The sequence below is a fragment of the Arachis ipaensis genome, chromosome B2 (genome assembly GCF_059453495.1).
Source record: "Arachis ipaensis isolate K30076 ecotype BB chromosome B2, ASM5945349v1, whole genome shotgun sequence".
Lineage (NCBI taxonomy): Eukaryota > Viridiplantae > Streptophyta > Magnoliopsida > Fabales > Fabaceae > Arachis > Arachis ipaensis.
Genome location: NC_142437.1, coordinates 110901351 through 110914385, shown reverse-complemented (window position 1 = coordinate 110914385; position 13035 = coordinate 110901351). Strand labels below are relative to the sequence as shown.

The 13035-nt window shown below is 37.3% G+C and overlaps 2 non-coding genes across 2 annotated transcripts; both read right to left on the bottom strand.

The window, feature by feature from the left end:
• Window positions 1–3349: 3349 nt before the first annotated feature.
• On the bottom strand, window positions 3350–3457 carry LOC148575216 (small nucleolar RNA R71). Its single transcript, XR_015906618.1, has one exon. It is a non-coding gene; the product is annotated as a small nucleolar RNA R71 (small nucleolar RNA).
• Window positions 3458–11518: 8061 nt separating this feature from the next.
• On the bottom strand, window positions 11519–11626 carry LOC148575215 (small nucleolar RNA R71). Its single transcript, XR_015905542.1, has one exon. It is a non-coding gene; the product is annotated as a small nucleolar RNA R71 (small nucleolar RNA).
• Between the last annotated feature and the right edge of the window lie 1409 nt (window positions 11627–13035).

Sequence of the window (13035 nt, the reverse complement as noted above, 5' to 3'; positions counted from 1 at the left end):
AGAAACAGGTTGCAAAGTGGAGTTAAACGCCAGAAACAGGTTATAAACTGGCGTTCAACTCCAAGAAAGACCTCTCCACGTGTAAAGCTCAATGCTCAGCCCAAGCACACACCAACTGGGTCCCGAAAGTGGATTTCTGCATCATTTACTCATTTCTGTAAACCCTAGTAACTAGTTTAGTATAAATAGTACTTTTTATTATTGTATTCGAAGTCTTGGTTACTCCGGTTCCCCTCTGGGGCTGAGACCAATGAACTCTATTATCACTTATGTATTTTCAAAGGTGGAGTTTCTACACACCATAAATTAAGGTGTGGAGCTCTGCTGTTCCTCATGAATTAATACAAAGTACTATTGTTTTTCTATTCAATTCAAGCTTATTCCGATTCTAAGATATTTATTCGCACTTCAACATGAATGTGATGATCGTGACAGTCATCATCATTCCCAACCTATGAACGCGTGCCTGACAACCATTTTCGTTCTACCTTAGATTGAATGAATATCTCTGGAATTCCTTAATCAGAGTCTTCGTGGTATAAGTTAGAATCCATGGACGGCCATTCTTGAGATCCAGAAAATCTAAACCTTGTCTGTGGTATTCCGAGTAGGATCTGGGAAGGGATGGCTGTGACGAGCTTCAAACTCGCGAGTGCTGGGCGTAGTGACAGACGCAAAAGGATCAATGGATCCTATTCCAGTATGATCGAGAACCGACAGATGATTAGCCATGCAGTGACAATGCATTGGACCATTTTCACTGAGAAGACAGGATGTAGCCATTGACAACGGTGACGCCTAACATACAGCTTGCCATAGAAAGGAGTATGAATGATTGGATGAAGACAATAGGAAAGCGGAGGTTCAGGAGGAACAAGCATCTTCATACGCTTATCTGAAATTCTCACCAATGAATTACATAAGTATCTCTATCTTTAATTTACGTTTTATTTATCTTTTAATTATTAAATCTCCATAATCAATTGAATCTGCTTGACTGAGATTTACAAGGTGACCATAGCTTGCTTCAAGCCGACAATCTCCGTGGGATCGACCCTTACTCACATAAGGTTTATTACTTGGACGACCCAGTGCACTTGCTGGTTAGTTGTGCGAAGTTGTGACAAAGAACTAAGATTATGAACGTGCGTATTAAGTTTTTGACACCGTTACCAAGGAATGAACTGTCACGATTTCTGCGCACCAAGTTTTTGGCGCCGTTGCCGGGGATTGTTCGAGTTTGGACAACTGAAGGTTCATCTTGTTGCTCAGATTAGGTAATTTTATTTTAATTTTAAGCTTTTTGTTTTTATTATTTTTATTTTCGAAAATTCTTCAAAAAATTTTTTTTCTTCTTTTTCGTTTTTCCCAAAATAATTTTCGAAAAAACCAAAAAAATTCTTTTAAAATAAAAAAAAACCAAAAACTTTATGTTTCTTATTTGAGTCTAGTGTCAATTTTTAAGTTTGGTGTCAATTGCATGTTTTTTAAAATTTGTGCATTTTTCGAAAACTCATGCATGTGTTCTTCATGATCTTCAAGTTGTTCTTGACAAGTCTTCTTGTTTAATCTTCATATTTTCTTGCTTTATGTCTTTTGTTGTTTTTCATATGCATTTTTGTATTCATAGTGTCTAAATATGAAAAATCTCTAAGTTTGATGTCTTGCATGTTTTTCTTTTCTTGAAAATTTTTCAAAAATAAGTTCTTGATGTTCATCATGATCTTCAAGTGTTCTTGGTGTTCATCTTGACATTCATAGTGTTCTTGCATGCATCTTTTGTTCTAATCCAAAATTTTTATGTTTTGCATCATTTTTATGTTTTTATCTTCCCTCATTTAAATTCAAAAATAAAAAATATCTTTCCCTTATTCTCTCATAAATTTTCGAAAATTTGGTTTGATTTAGTCAAAAAGTTTTTAAATTTAATTGTTTCTTATGAGTCAAATCAAATTTTCATTTTAAAAAATTATATCTTTTTCAAATCTTTTTCAAAAATCAAATCTTTTTCATTTTTCTTTTATGATTTTCAAAAATTTCAAAATAATTTTCAAAAATCTTTTTCTTATTTTTATCTCATATTTTAGAAATTAATACTAACTATTAATATTTTGATTCAAAAATTTCAAGTTGTTACTTGCCTATTAAGAAAGGTTCATTCTTTAAATTTTAAAATCCTATCTTTTAGTTTCTTGTTAGTCAAGTAATCAACTTTAATTTTCAAAAATCAAATGTTTTTAATTTCCTTTTTAAATCTTTTTCAAATTAAATTTCAATCATATCTCTTTCAATTTCAATCATATCTTTTTCAAAATCAATTTCAAAATCTTTTCTAACTTCTTTTCTAACTTCTTATCTTTTCAAAAATTAAGTTTCAAATCTTTTTCAATCAATCTTATCTTTTTGTTTGATTCTTATCTTTTTCAAAACTACCTAACTAAACCTCTCTTTCTAATTTTTGAAAATCCCTTCCCTCTTTTTCAAAATTTCTTCTTAATTAACTAATTATTTTAAACTTTAATTTAATTTAATTTCATTTTTCTTTTTAATTTTTGAATTATAACTTTGATTTTAAATTAAAAATAAAAAAATTATTTTTTTATTTTAATTAATTTTCGAATTCTCTCATCTCTTATCTCCTTCTATTTAATTATTCATCTACTAATACTTCTCTTCCACCCAAAATTCGAACACCATCTTCCTCTCTGTGTTCGAATTTTTCTCTTCCCCTTCTTTTATTCTTCTCTTCTACTCACATAAAGGAATCTTTATACTGTGACATAGAGGATTCCATATTTTCTGTTTTCTTCTTTTTCATATGAGCAGGAACAAGGATAAGAACATTCTTGTTGAAGCTGATCCTGAACCTGAAAGGACTCTGAAGAGGAAGCCAAGGGAAGCTAAAGCACAACTCTCTGGAGAAAATCTGACAGAAATTTTCGAAAAAGAAGGAGACATGGCCGAAAATAATAACAATGCAAGGAAGATGCTTGGTGACTTCACTGCACCAAATTCCAATTTACATGGAAGAAGCATCTCAATCCCTGCCATTGGAGCAAACAACTTTGAGCTGAAACCTCAATTAGTTTCTCTGATGCAACAGAACTACAAGTTTTATGGACTTCCATCAGAAGATCCTTTTTAGTTCTTAACTGAATTCTTGCAAATCTGTGATACTGTTAAGACCAATGGGGTTGATCCCGAAGTCTACAGGCTTATGCTTTTCCCATTTGCTGTAAGAGACAGAGCTAGAATATGGTTGGACTCTCAACCTAAAGACAGCCTGAACTCTTGGGATAAGCTGGTCACAGCTTTCTTAGCCAAGTTCTTTCCTCCTCAAAAGCTTAGCAAGCTTAGAGTGAATGTTCAAACCTTCAGACAGAAGGAAGGTGAATCCCTCTATGAAGCTTGGGAGAGATACAAGGAACTGACCAAAAAGTGTCCTTCTGACATGCTTTCAGAATGGACCATCCTGGATATATTCTATGATGGTCTGTCTGAATTATCTAAAATGTCATTGGACCATTCTGTAGGTGGATCCATTCACCTAAAGAAAACACCTGCAGAAGCTCAAGAACTCATTGACATGGTTGCAAATAACCAGTTCATGTATACTTCTGAAAGGAATCCTGTGAGTAATGGGATGCTTCAGAGGAAGGGAGTTCTTGAAATTGATACTCTGAATGTCATATTGGCTCATAATAAAATATTAACTCAGCAAGTCAATATGATCTCTCAGAGTCTAAATGGATTGAAGGAATCATCCAATAGTACTAAAGAGGCATCTTCTGAAGAAGAAGCTTATGATCCTGAGAACCCTGCACTAGCAGAGGTGAATTACATGGGTGAACCCTATGGAAACACCTATAATTCCTCATGGAGAAATCATCCAAATTTCTCATGGAAGGATCAACAAAAGCCTCAACAAGGCTTTAATAATGGTGGAAGAAACAGGTTTAGCAATAGCAAGCCTTTCCCATCATCCACTCAGCAACAGACAGAGAATTCTGAGCAGAATCCATCTAGCTTAGCAAATATAGTCTCTGATCTATCTAAGGGCACTGTAAGTTTCATGAATAAAACAAGGTCCTCCATTAGAAATTTGGAGGCACAAGTGGGCTACCTGAGTAAAAGAGTCACTGAAATCCCTCCTAGTACTCTCCCAAGCAATACAGAAGAAAATCCAAAAAGAGAGTGCAAGGCCATAGCCTTACATGGTGTGGCCGAACCCAAAGAGGAGGAGGAGGAGGATGTGAATCCTAGTAAGGAAGACCTCCTGGGACGTTCAGTGACCAATAAGAAGTATCCCTTTGAGGAACCAAAGGAATCTGAGACTCATCTAGAGACCATAGAGATTCCATTGAACCTCCTTCTGCCCTTCATAAGCTCTGATGAGTATTCTTCCTTTGAAGAGGATGAAGACATTACTGAAGAGTAAGTTGCTAAATACCTTGGTGCAATCATGAAGCTAAATGCCAAGCTATTTGGTAATGAGACTTGGGAAGATGAACCTCCCTTGCTCACCAATGAACTAAATGCATTGGATAGGCAGAAATTGCCTCAAAAGAAACAGGATCCTGGCAAATTCTTAATACCCTGTACCATAGGCACCATGACTTTTGAGAAGGCTCTGTGTGACCTGGGGTCAGGAATAAACTTAATGCCACTCTCTGTAATGGAGAAACTTGGGATCTTTGAGGTGCAAGCTGCCAGAATCTCATTAGAGATGGCAGACAACTCAAGAAAACAGGCTTATGGACAAGTAGAGGACGTGTTAGTAAAGGTTGAAGGCCTTTACATCCCTGCTGATTTCATAATCCTAGACACTGGGAAGGATGAGGATGAATCCATCATTCTTGGAAGACCCTTCCTAGCCACAGCAAGAGCTGTGATTAATGTGGACAGAGGAGAGTTGGTCCTCCAACTGAATGAGGACAACCTTGTGTTTGAAACTCAAGGATCTCCTTCTGTAACCATGGAGAGGAAGCATGAAAAGCTTCTCTCACTGCAGAGTCAACCAAAGTCCCCACAGTCAAACTCTAAGTTTGGTGTTGGGAGGCCACAACCAAACTCTAAGTTTGGTGTTGAACCCCCACATTCAAACTCTAAGTTTGGTGTTGGGAGGTTCCAACCTTGCTCTGATTATCTGTGAGGCTCCATGAGAGCTCACTGTCAAGCTATTGACATTAAAGAAGCGCTTGTTGGGAGGCAACCCAATGTTATTTAATCATATCTATTTTATTTTCTTTTTGTTATTTCGTGTTTTATTAGGTTGATGATCATGTGAAGTCACAAAAACTACTGAAAAATAAAAAAACAGAATGAAAACAGCACACCCTGGAGGAGAGCAGTCTGGCGTTTAAACGCCAGAAACAAGCATCTGTCTGGCGTTTAATGCCAGAAACAGGCACCAAGCTAGCGTTTAACGCTAGAAACAAGCATCTGCCTGGCGTTAAACGCCAGAAACAAGCAGCAATCTGGTGTTAAACGCCAGGATTGCACAGCAAGGGCGTTTTACACGCCTATATTGAGCAGGGATGTTAAGTCCTTGACCCCACTTGATCTGTGGATCCCACAGGATCCCCTCAGGATCTGTGGGCCCCACAGGATCCCCACATCTTCTTCTCTCCTCTTCACACCTTTTCATAACTCTCTTCCCTAAATACCCTTTACCAATCACCTCAATCACTCTTTCCCATCACCCCCTCATCACTCACATCCATCTTCTCTTCCCCACTAACCCTACCTACCTTCAAAATTCAAACTATTTTCCCTCCCAAACCCAACCCTAATGGCCAAACCCTAACCCTCCCCACACTCTTATATAAACCCCTCATTCCTTCTTCATTTTCACACAACACAACCATCTCTTCTTCCCCTTGGCCGAATACACCCATCTCTCCCTCTCCTCCATTTATCTTCTTCTTCTCCTTCTTTCTTTCTTCTTTTGCTCGGGGACGAGCAAACATTTTAAGTTTGGTGTGGTAAAAGCATAGTTTTTTGTTTTTCCATAACTATTAATGGCACCTAAGGCCAGAGAAGCCTCAAGAAAGAGGAAAGAGAAGGCAATTACTTTCACCTCTGAGTCATGGGAGATGGAGAGATTCATCTCAAAGGTCTATCAAGACCACTTCTATGAATTTGTGGCCAAGAAGAAAGTGATATCTGAGGTTCCTTTCAAGCTAAAAAAGAATGAGTATCCGGAGATCCGACTTGAGATCCAAAGAAGAGGTTGGGAAGTTCTCACCAACCCCATTCAACAAGTCGGGATCTTAATGGTTCAAGAGTTCTATGCAAACGCATGGATCACTAGGAACCATGATCAAAGTGTGAACCCGAATCCAAAGCATTGGCTCACCATGGTTTGGGGGAAATACTTAGACTTCAGTCCGGAAAATGTAAGGCTAGCGTTCAACTTGCCAATGATGGAAGAGAACGCATGCCCCTACACAAGAAGGGTCAACTTTGATCAAAGGTTGGACCAAGTCCTCATAGACATATGTGAGGAAGGAGCTCAATGGAAAATTGACTCAAGAGGCAAGCCAGTTCAATTAAGAAGGCATGACCTCAAACCAGTGGCTAGGGGATGGCTAGAGTTCATTCAACGCTCAATCATTCCTACGAGTAACCGGTCTGAAGTTACTATAGACCGGGCCATCATGATCCATAGTATCATGATTGGAGAGGAGGTGGAAGTTCATGAGATTATACCTCAAGAACTTTACAAGGTGGCTGACAAGTCCTCCACTTGGGCAAGGTTAGCCTTTCCTCACCTCATATGCCACCTCTGCAATTCGGCTGGAATTGACATAGAGGGAGACATCCTCATTGAAGAGGACAAGCCCATCACTAAGAAAAGGATGGAGCAAATAAGAGATCATGGACCTCAACATGAGCATGAGGAAATTCCTCACCATGAAATCCCTGAGATGCCTCAGGGGATGCACTTTCCTCCAACATGGGACAACTAAAGATGGAGCACCAAGAGCATTCCATCATCCTCCATGAAATTAGAGAAGATCAAAGAGCTATGAGGGAGGAGCAACAAAGACAAGGAAGAGATATAGAGGAGCTCAAAAGCACCATTGGTTCTTCAAGAAGAGGAAGACGCCACCCTCACTAAGGTGGACTCATTCCTTAATCTCCTTGTCTATTTATTTTACTGTTTTTTGATTTTTGAGCCTTATGTTTTATTTATGTTTGTGTCTTTACTAGATGATCACTAGTGTCTAAGTGTCTATGCCTTAAAGTTATGAATGTCCTATGAAAAAGAAAAAGAAAAAGCAAGCAGAAAAAGTCAATAGCCCTTAAAACCAAAAGGCAAGGGTAAATAAAAAGGATCCAAGGCTTTGAGCATCAGTGGATAGGAGGGCCTAAAGGGATAAAATCCTGGCCTAAGCGGCTAAACCAAGCTGTCCCTAACCATGTGCTTGTGGCGTGAAAGTGTCAAGTGAAAGCTTGAGACTGAGCGGTTAAAGTCAAGGTCCAAAGCAAAAAAAAGAGTGTGCTTAAGAACCCTGGACACCTCTAATTGGGGACTTTAGCAAAGCTGAGTCACAATCTGAAAAGGTTCACCCAGTTATGTGTCTGTGGCATTTATGTATCCGGTGGTAATACTGGAAAACAAAGTGCTTAGAGCCACGGCCAAGACTCATAAAGTAGCTGTGTTCAAGAATTAACATACTGAACTAGGAGAATCAATAACACTATCTGAACTCTGAGTTCCTATAGATGCCAATCATTCTGAACTTCAATTGATAAAGTGAGATGCCAAAACTATTCAAGAGGCAAAAAGCTACAAGTCCCGCTCATCTGATTGGAGCTAAGTTTTATTGATATTTTGGAATTTATAGTATATTGATGAGCGGATAATTTATACGCTTTTTGGCATTGTTTTTACATAATTTTTAGTATGATTTAGTTAGTTTTTAGTATATTTTTATTAGTTTTTAATAAAATTCACATTTCTGGACTTTACTATGAGTTTGTGTGTTTTTCTGTGATTTCAGGTATTTTCTGGCTGAAATTGAGGGACCTGAGCAAAAATCAGATTCAGAGGTTGAAGAAGGACTGCAGATGCTGTTGGATTCTGACCTCCCTGAACTCAAAGTGGATTTTCTGGAGCTACAAAACTTCAAATGGTGCGCTCTCAATTGCGTTGGAAAGTAGACATCCAGGGCTTTCCAGCAATATATAATAGTCCATACTTTGCCCGAGTTTAGACGATGCAAACTAGCATTGAACGCCAGTTCCATGCTGCATTCTGGAGTTAAACGCCAGAAACAGATTGCAAAGTGGAGTTAAACGCTAGAAACAGGTTATAAACTGGTGTTCAACTCCAAGAAAGACCTCTACACGTGTAAAGCTCAATGCTCAGCCCAAGCACACACCAAGTGGGCCCCGGAAGTGGATTTCTGCATCATTTACTCATTTCTGTAAACCCTAGTAACTAGTTTAGTATAAATAGGACTTTTTACTATCTTTGTAAGGGATTGGGGATTAGTTTTTATGCTATCTTAGACTTTCATGGGGACTGGCCATTCGGCCATGCCTGGACCATTATCACCTATGTATTTTCAAACGGTAGAGTTTCTACACACCATAGATTAAGGTGTGGAGCTCTGCTGTTCCTCATGAATTAATACAAAGTACTACTGTTTTTCTATTCAATTCAAGCTTATTCCTTCTCTAAGATATCCATTCGCACCCAAGAACATGATGAATGTGATGATTATGTGACGCTCATCATCATTCTCACCTATGAACGCGTGCCTAACAAACACTTCCGTTCTACATGCAAACAAGCTAGAATGAGTTTCTCTTAGATATCTAATACAGAGGACCGAGTCTGAGATATTAGAATCTTTGTTGTATAAGTTAGAACCCATGGATGGCCATTCCTGAGATCCGGAAAGTCTAAACCTTGTCTGTGGTATTCCGAGTAGGATCTGGGAAGGGATGGCTGTGACGAGCTTCAAACTCGCAAGTGCTGGGCGTAGTGACAGACGCAAAAGGATAGTAAATCTATTCCAGTATGATCGAGAACCGACAGATGATTAGCCATGCAGTGACAGCGCATTGGACCATTTTCACAGAGAGGATGGGATGTAGCCATTGACAATGGTGATGCCCTACATAAAGCTTGCCATGGAAAGGAGTAGGAATGATTGGATGAAGACAGCAGGAAAGCAGAGATTCAGAGGAACGAAAGCATCTCTATATGCTTATCTGAAATTCTCACCAATGAATTACATAAGTATCTCTATCCTAATCTATGTTTTATTTATCTTTTAATTATTAAAACTCTATATCCATTTGAATCCGCCTGACTGAGATTTACAAGGTGACCATAGCTTGCTTCAAGCCGACAATCTCCGTGGGATCGACCCTTACTCACGTAAGGTTTATTACTTGGACGACCCAGTGCACTTGCTGGTCAGTTGTGCGAAGTTGTGACAAAGAATTAAGATTATGAACGTGCGTATAAAGTTTTCAGCGCCGTTACCAAGGAATGGAACCGTCACGATTTCAGCGCACCAAGTTTTTGGCGCCGTTGCCAGGGATTGTTCGAGTTTGGACAACTGACGGTTCATCTTGTTGCTCAGATTAGGTAACTTTATTTTAATTTTAACCTTTTTGTTTTTATTCTTATTTTTGAAAAATACAAAAAAAATATTTCTTCTTTTTTTTTGTTTTTCCCAATTAATTTTCGAAAAAAAAAATTTCGGAAAATCATAAAATCAAAAATATTTTTTGTGCTTCTTGTTTGAGTCTAGAGTCAAGATTTAAGTTTGGTGTCAACTGCATCTTTTTAATTTTCTAAAAATTATTTTCGAAAATTTCATGCATTGCATTCTTCACGATCTTCAAGTTGTTCTTGGCCAGTCTTCTTGTTTGATCTTCATATTTTCTTGTTTTGTGTTTTTTCTTGTTTCTCATATGCATTCTTGAAACATTAATGTCTAAAGAATAAAAATTTTTTAAGTTTGGTGTCTTGCATGTTTTCTTTTCTTGAAAATTTTTCAAAAATAAGTTCTTGATGTTCATCTTGACATTCAAAGTGTTCTTGGTGTTCATCTTGACATTCATAGTGTTCTTGCATGCATCACATGTTTTGATCCAAAATTTTCATGCATTGAGTCTTTTTGATGTTTTTCTCTTTCTTTATTAAAATTCAAAAATAAAATAAATACTTTCCCTTTTTCACTCATAAATTTTTGAAAATTTGAGTTGACTTTTTCAAAACTTTTTAAAATTTAGTTGTTTCTTATGAGTCAAATCAAATTTTTAATTTAAAAATTCTATCTTTTTCAAAAATCAAATCTTTTTCAATTTTTTTTTCATATTTTCAAAAATTTCAAATTAATTTTCAAAATCTTTTTCTTATTTTTATTCCATATTTTCGAATTCAATGCTAACAATTAATGTGATTGATTCAAAAATATTAAGTTTGTTACTTGCCTAATAAGAAAAGTTCAATCTTTAAATTTTAAAATCAAATCTTTTTGTTTCTTGTTAGTCAAGTAATCAACTTTAATTTTCAAAATCAAATCTTTTTTTAAAAAAATTTCTTTTTCAAATCTTTTTCAAAATAAATTTCAAATCACATCTTTTTAAAATACTAATTTCAAAATCTCTTTCTAACTTCTTATCTTTTTAAATTTATTTCTTATCTTTTTCAAAACCACCTAACCACTTTTTCTCTCTCTAATTTTCGAAAATCACCTTCCTCTTTTTCAAAATTCCTTTTTAATTAACTATTTGTTTTAAATTTTAATTTGATTTAATTTTATTTTTCTTTTTAATTTTCAAAATCTAAATAATAATTAAAATAAAAACAAAAATATTTTCCTTTTATTTTAATTTAGTTTCGAATTTTTTTCTCTTCTCCTTCCTCTACTCTTTTATTCTTCTACTCACATAAAGGAATCTCTATACCGTGACATAGAGGATTCCATATTTTCTTTTGTGTTCTCTTCTTTTTCATATGAGCAGGAACAAGGATAAGAACATTCTTGTTGAAGCTGATCCTGAACCTGAAAGGACTCTGAAGAGGAAGCTAAGGGAAGCTAAAGCACAACTCTTTGGAGAAAATCTGACAGAAATTTTTGAAAAAGAAGGAGACATGGCCGAAAATAATAACAATGCAAGGAAGATGCTTGGTGACTTTACTGCACTAAATTCCAATTTACATGGAAGAAGCATCTCAATCCCTGCCATTGGAGCAAACAATTTTGAGCTTAAACCTCAATTAGTTTCTCTGATGCAACAGAACTGCAAGTTTTATGGACTTACATCTGAAGATCCTTTTTAGTTCTTAACTGAATTCTTGCAGATCTGTGATACTGTTAAGACCAATGGGGTTGATCCCGAGGTCTACAGGCTTATGCTTTTCCCGTTTGCTGTAAGAGACAGAGCTAGAGTATGGTTGGACTCTCAACCTAAAGATAGCCTGAACTCTTGGGATAAGCTGGTCACGGCTTTCTTGGCCAAGTTCTTTCCTCCTCAAAAGCTTAGTAAGCTTAGAGTGGATGTTCAAACCTTCAGACAGAAAGAAGGTGAGTCCCTCTATGAAGCTTGGGAGAGATACAAGGAACTGACCAAAAAGTATCCTTCTGACATGCTTTCAGAATGGACCATCCTGGATATATTCTATGATGGTCTGTCTGAATTATCTAAAATGTCATTGGACCATTCTGCAGGTAGATCCATTCATCTAAAGAAAATGCCTGCAGAAGCTCAAGAACTCATTGACATGGTTGCAAATAACCAGTTCATGTACACTTCTGAAAGGAATCCTGTGAGTAATGGGACGCCTCAGAGGAAGGAAGTTCTTGAAATTGATACTCTGAATGCCATATTGGCTCAGAACAAAATATTGACTCTGCAAGTCAATATGATCTCTCAGAGTCTGAATGGATTGAAGGAATCATCCAACAGTACTAAAGAGGCATCTTCTGAAGAAGAAGCTTATGATCTTGAGAACCCTGCAATAGCAAAGGTGAATTACATGGGTGAACCCTATGAAAATACCTATAATCCCTCATGGAGAAATCATCCAAATTTCTCATGGAAGGATCAACAAAAGTCTCAACAAGGCTTTAATAATGGTGGAAGAAACAGGTTTAGCAATAGCAAGCCTTTTCCATCATCCACTCAGCAACAGACAGAGAATCCTGAGCAGAATCCATCTAGCTTAGCAAATATAGTCTCTGATCTATCTAAGGCCACTTTGAGTTTCATGAATGAAACAAGGTCCTCCATTAGGAATTTAGAGGCACAAGTAGGCCAGCTGAGTAAAAGAGTCACTGAAACTCCTCCTAGTACTGTCCCAAGCAATACAGAAGAAAATTCAAAGAGAGAGTGAAAAGCCATTGATTTAATCATCATGGCCAAACCTACAAGGGAGGAGGAGGACGTGAATCCTAGTGAGGAAGACCTCCTGGGACGTCCAGTGATCAATAAGGAGTTTCCCTCTGAGGAACCAAAGGAATCTGAGGTTCATCTAGAGACTATAGAGATTCCATTGAACCTCCTTATGCCATTCATGAGCTCTGATGAGTATTCTTCTTCTAAAAAGAATGAAGATGTCACTGAAGAGCAAGTTGCCAAGTACCTTGGTGCAATCATGAAGCTGAATGCCAAATTATTTGGTAATGAGACTTGGGAAGATGAACCTCCCTTGCTCATCAATGAACTGAGTGATCTGGATCAACTGACATTGCCTCAGAAGAAGCAGGATCCTGGAAAGTTCTTAATACCTTGTACCATAGGCACCATGACCTTTGAGAAGGCTCTATGTGACCTTGGGTCAGGGATAAACCTCATGCCACTCTCTGTAATGGAGAAACTGGGAATCTTTGAGGTGTAAGCTGCCAGAATCTCATTAGAAATGGCAGACAACTCAAGAAAACAGGCTTATGGACAAGTAGAGGATGTGCTAGTAAAGGTTAAAAGCCTTTACATCCCTGCTGATTTCATAATCCTAGACACTGGGAAGGATGAGGATGAATCCATCATCCTTGAAAGACCCTT